The 6,000-nt window shown below is 33.3% G+C and overlaps 1 long non-coding RNA gene across 1 annotated transcript; it reads right to left on the minus strand.

Moving 5' to 3' along the window:
* Positions 1-1,520: 1,520 nt before the first annotated feature.
* Positions 1,521-2,662, minus strand: LOC128032028 (uncharacterized). Its single transcript, XR_008198427.1, has 2 exons — positions 2,394-2,662; positions 1,521-2,114 (listed from the first exon to the last, which is right to left on the minus strand). It is a non-coding gene; the product is annotated as an uncharacterized LOC128032028 (long non-coding RNA).
* Positions 2,663-6,000: the final 3,338 nt, after the last annotated feature.

Consider the following 6,000-nt stretch of genomic DNA (forward strand, 5'->3'; position numbering starts at 1 on the left):
ATTTAAAGAACGTTGAGGTTCATATTGATGATGAAGATCAAGCTATGCTATTATTGTGCTCTTTACCCCCTTCATACAAGTCTTTCAGGGAGACCCTGATTTATGGCAGAGACAAAATCTTGTTTGAAGATGTGAAGGGCCATTTGTTAAGTAGAGACAAACTCGACAATGAGCTTCATTTGGATAGTAAGGTAGATAGACAAGCTTCCGTTTTCGTAGCATCAAAGAAACGAGACAAAATGTGTCGCTACTGTAAAAAGTTAGGTCACGTCAAAGCAGATTGTTATAAACTGAGAAATAAAAGAGCTGCTGAGAGTAACAAGGAAGATGTAACTGATGCTAGTTTGGCCGATGAAAGCGGTGATGATTTCTTGTTAGTGTCAACGAGCGATAACTCCAAGCTCACGTTCAAGTGGATCCTAGATACGGGATGTTCTTTCTACATGTGTCCCAATAGAAAATGGTTCTCTACATACAGTTCGGTTGAAAGTGGAGTTGTGCGCATGGGAAACGATTCATCTAGTAAGGTAGTTGGTATTGAAACCGTTAAAATTAGGACACATGATGGGACAATTAGGACACTCTCAGATGTCAGGTATGTACCTGATTTACGAAAGAATCTCATCTCTTTGAGTATTTTAGACTTGAAGGATGTAGAATCAACATTGAGTCAAGCAGTATTAAAGTATCTCGTAGAGCTCTCGTTTTGTTAAAAGGTAAAAGAACTGGCAGTCTTTATATTCTGGAAGGTTCTACAGTGACCGGTGAAATCGGACGTCCCTCATCCGTTACAGAGTCGAAGTCAACTCATTTGGAGTGGAGGCAACTTGGTCATAGGAGGGAAAAATGTATGACCTTTTCGTTGAAGCGAGGTTCTCTTTTGGATGCAGGTTTTGAAAAGTTAGGGCACTATGTTCGTGAAAATCAGACCCGGGTTAGTTTTGATTTGGCTGCATACAAGTCGAAGGCTAGAAGTCTTCCAGTTTCTAAGCACATATTCGACTTAGTTAATTCCCTGCATAGTTCAAGATAGGCTCGTGGCGGGCTTTGACAAAGATGGCGTTGTAGAAATATGAGTCAAGGTGGAGATTTGTTAAGTATGACTCCTATTTTCAGTCAAATTTGAAAAATAATCTTTTCGTTAAACTCTGTTCAATTGTTTCAGTCAAACAGTGATTAGTTTAGATTATTTTATTATTATTTGACATATGAATTTAGCCTATAAATAGGCTTTTTTACAACCTTAGTAAATACACCAATTAGATATTAGAACTTATAACACATTTAGAGAATTTAGTGTTTATGTTTAGAGAGTTCTTTGTTTTCGGGTTTTCGGGGTTTAGTTTTTATCTCCATCTTTTGTACTCTTCGTTCTTTTGCCATTATAATAAAACTATTTTTACTCGTGGTTTTTTATCCTCTTTGGAGGAGTTTTTTCACGTTAAATTTATGTGTTCAATTTCTCAATTTATTCCGCTATTTTGTTACTTGTTACTTAATCGGGACGATCCTAACAGACATAAAACAAGCTAAGGTAATCTTTCCATTCAAGAGCCTTCTCGGCTTGAGGGGTAAAACTCGTGCCAAACCTCATGTTGTTCGACGACGAATGTTCCTTAGATTACTTATTCTTAACCTCAGCTGGTAGCCCAAAGAACTTGTAAGTAGCATCTTTAACATTCTCCAAAACTTCAACAGGTATGTCATAATTAACAATCTGAAAGAAACCCCATTTTGAAGCCGCTTCACAGATCGATTTCGTCACTTCGGGATCGTCTGGATTCGACATATCGATTATGAGGATCGAATCACGAGTTTGGACATTGGTCATACACATCCTTTCTTCCAAAGGCTGAATATATTGTGACAGCCAATTTTTGCCCGGCCCACTAAAGAACCAAACCTAAATAAAAATGTCCAAATAGTTAAACAGTCCATTAACAAAAACAGACCCAATCCAAAAGCCCAAAACTAAACTAAGCCCCATTAGCCCACAAAACCTAAAAAAATTTCAGGCAAAAAAAACCCTAACTAGCCGCCGCTCCTGCCCCTAGGCCTTTGCCATTCTAGCCTGCCGCTACTATCACCGTAGCCTCCTTCACGCGTACTGTTACCTGCAAGAAAAATAAAGAACAAGAGGACAACAGCAAGAAACAATCGCAAACGACAAAAAAAAAGAGAAGTTTAAGGATTTTAAAATCGATTATATAAGCCAAATACGAGCACTGTAATCTTCTTCTTCCATTTTTACGAACATTAAGAAATAAAAAGCAAAAACTAAAGGTGAAATTTTGATTTAAGAGTTTTTATTTAAATCTATTTTAGCATTTTTTTTCTTATTCTTTTTACATATTTGAAAACAGGAATAAAAAAGGCAAAAAAAAAAAGTTTACCTGGGCGTCACAGTCCCATCGCCGGAGTCCTTTTCTCTGTCATCAGAGCTGAGTTTCGAAGAAGGGACGAGGAAGGCTTTCTTTTCTTTTTCTGTTTTGGTGGGCACGGGCTAAAAAGCCTTTTTTTTCGAATGATTCCGGCCACCGTCATCGGTGGCGCTGCAGCGGAGATGCGACGGACGACGGCGGGATTCCAAGGCTAGGCTTGGAACCCTAGCAGAGAAAAGGAAAGCCCTTTTTTTTTTAATTTTTTTTCCTCTGTTCTTAGAAATAATGAAACAACAGAAAAATTTTAAAAAAAAATTTTAGCCTTTATAGAGATTGCAAAACAGCGTCGTTTGAGGCCTATTTCAGTGGCCTCAAAACGACGCCGTATAAGGCCGCCCACATGCATAACCCGACCCTCCAGGGGGGATTTGCGTGTTTTCCCTTAGGGGGATATTTGCGCAATAGATCCCTCCCCTTTTGCGGTTTACCTCAATGCGGTCTTTTGGTTTTTCTGATTAGCCATAGAGCTGTGTTTTTGTTTTGATTTGGTCCTTAGACCACATGCAGACACTGGTGCCATGGACGGCGTAGTATTGATCCTAGTAAAAAGGGGTTTTTGCGAGTTTAGCCCCTTCACATTGTGTTTAAATCGCAATATTGCCCTTTCAGTTTTTTTTTTAAATTACCTATATAATTTTATTCCCTTTGTATTTTAGCCCATGCAAAACGGCGCACTTCAAGGACTGGGGAATATTTCCCTGAAGGTCCCTCCCGCTTTGGGCGCGTTTCATTTCGGTCCCGAACCACCCTCTTTTATTTATTTGCGATTTAAACCCCGAATTTTGTGCCTGATTTCAATTTTGTCCTATTTCATTTAATTAGTTTATTATTCTTTATTTTTAAAAAAATTAATTAATTTATTTTTATTTTTTTAAGGGCTCTTCTTTTATTATTATTATGTATTTTAAGTTTTACATATATTATTTATTTTAAATGTTTCACCTAATATTTACTTAATTTTTTATTACATTATTTGTTTTAAACTACCATATATATATTGTCCTTTAAATTTTTATATATTATTTTTAATAAAGAAAAAATATTGTTTTGTGTTTTATTTATTTATTTATTTATTTTAATCTATATTAGTATTTTTCATTTTAAGTTTCATATTTTGTTTGCTTGAGATATTTACCATTTATTTGAATTGATCTCATAAATTATTTGTCTTAGACAATTAGTTACGTGAAATTATTGTCTATATTATTTCGTCTCGCTTGCTTTGATTATTAATATTGATATTTTAAAATGATGCATGTTGTATGGCTATTACCATTATGTGTATTATTTCGTTTACTCGTATTTTCATGCTATAGTGATTCATTCATTTAATATTTTGATCGTAAATTATTTCTTCATGTTGTATATTGGCATTCCATCAATGTAACCCTTCATTCGCACATTGTTTTAAACGTTACATGAATTTTAATCCAAATACGCAAAAAGGGAAATTTTTCTAAAACAAGGTATTATTTTGCGTTTAGAAATTCGAGAAAACGTGCCCTAACATGCTGGATTTCGATTTCTCGTTCGACCAAATAGCCAAATATCCTCTTAAAATTTAAAATTATGGGTTTTGGAAACCATAAGGTGATCTTGGTTTCGAGAGTTTAAAGTATCGTATCTTAACGTGATGAATGTGATATTCTTTCGGAACAAGAGAATCCTAAATTCCAACCCATATTATTCAAAAATCTTTTAGGATCGTATTTTTAAAATTCTTTAAAGTTTCAATCTTCGACACTAAGACACTAATTAATCAACTAGGTACCATTTTTTGGGCGTTACGAGGGTGCTAATCCTTCCTCGTGCGTAACCGACTCCCGAACCTATTTTTCTGAATTTCGTAGACCAAAAGTATTGTTTTAATAAATCCAAATAGTTTATTTATTAAAAACAACCGTTTTACGACGTGACCCGATCACACCTTATCAAAAAGGATTGGTGGCGACTCCCATTTTCGTTTTCCTTTTTAAAATCTAAGTCGGTCCCGTTTTATCAAGAAAAATGGTGTCAACATATATTGTTTAGAAAGAGCTTTGAGACCCATTTCGGACAAACCCTTCACTCCATTCCCTTGGATAATAACGAAATGGATGAGAGCTGAGGAATCACTGAATGGTTCAGCAACTGTTGGAGCTATTGTTTTCCTACTGATTCTAAGTTAAAAAGAACAAAGGTGTACTGGATGAAGAGATTGATAGAGGTTAGAAGAGAAAGCTAGGTTTCACAATCCACATCTATTTACACACAAATTTTCTGTAAGAAAGGCTCACCAATCTTGTTTTGCGCCAACCCTAATAATATTATATTTTATTTTTTGAAAAAAAAAAGTGAGTCAAAAATGGTTGGCATAGTTACAATATGGCTGCACAATTTTGGAGTTTATGGGGCACGTTTTGCACTTTTAGGCTTAAGCAACTTTCCTATGACTGCCTTTAAATGTGAAACATGACATTGGTGTTAATTTCATGTATTATAATTGTTTTTTTTTCTTGGTAAAAAGTCTCTGATGGAGGTCTCAATTTTAATATTTACCAAATTAACTCTAAAAAAAATCAAAGTCATATAATCTATGTTAATTTTGAAAACAAAATTTTAAGGATAATCAATCATAAAATTAATTTTTTTTTGTTTATTTTACATCATTTTGATTGGTATAATAATTAATTTAGGCCTTAAACATCACTATTTTCTTTTGTCTATTTTTAAGTATTTTTGAAGCTAAATTTATTTATATTAAATTTTTGAATTTTTAGATTTTTTAATAAAAATTCATTCGTTTTAGCACCAAATAGATTGAATATATAAACATTGAGGGCTTAATTTGTTATTATTTTAATGACAAAAAAATTAACTAATGTGATTAATTGACCTTAGTTGCTTTCTTTCGAAATTAATAGGAACTGGAGACGTGTTTTTACCTTATTTTTTGTAAAGGGGTTGTCTATTTTGACCCGGTTATCCTTTGAGTTATGAAGGTCTTCTTTTGTTAACATGTTTGTGTTTGTATTATGCTGGTCTTATAATTTTTTAAAAATTTATAAATTTATGTCGGTTGAGTTTTAACTCGATTGTCATCGGTATTGTTACCAGTGCAGGAGAACATAGGTTTGAGTGTGTTGAAGTGCATTATCCTCCTATTTAAGGTTGGAGAGAGATTATGCATAGTTCTAGGAATTATATTAAAAAGTAGAGATATAATAAGAACCTATAATAAAATTAATGTTAAAAACATTATAAATTTATTAAATCCTTTAATCATGAATATATAATATAGTAGTGAAAACGGATTGCATGAAATAATGATATTATCCCTTTGGATATAAATGACGTGACATCATTATTTCATACAATCATTTCTCAATAATAAAATACACGTCATGTTTATTTTGTTTCCTCGAAAAAATTAATGTATATATATATATATATATATATATATATATATCATTCGTTTCAAGAAGAATATTGGTAATAAATTGAAGAAAAAAAAAGGGTACTCGCATGGAGAAATTAATTAAAAATAAATAAAACAGTTGTCTTAAGTTGCAAGGAGAAA

This window comes from Gossypium raimondii, chromosome 8 (assembly GCF_025698545.1).
Source record: "Gossypium raimondii isolate GPD5lz chromosome 8, ASM2569854v1, whole genome shotgun sequence".
Lineage (NCBI taxonomy): Eukaryota > Viridiplantae > Streptophyta > Magnoliopsida > Malvales > Malvaceae > Gossypium > Gossypium raimondii.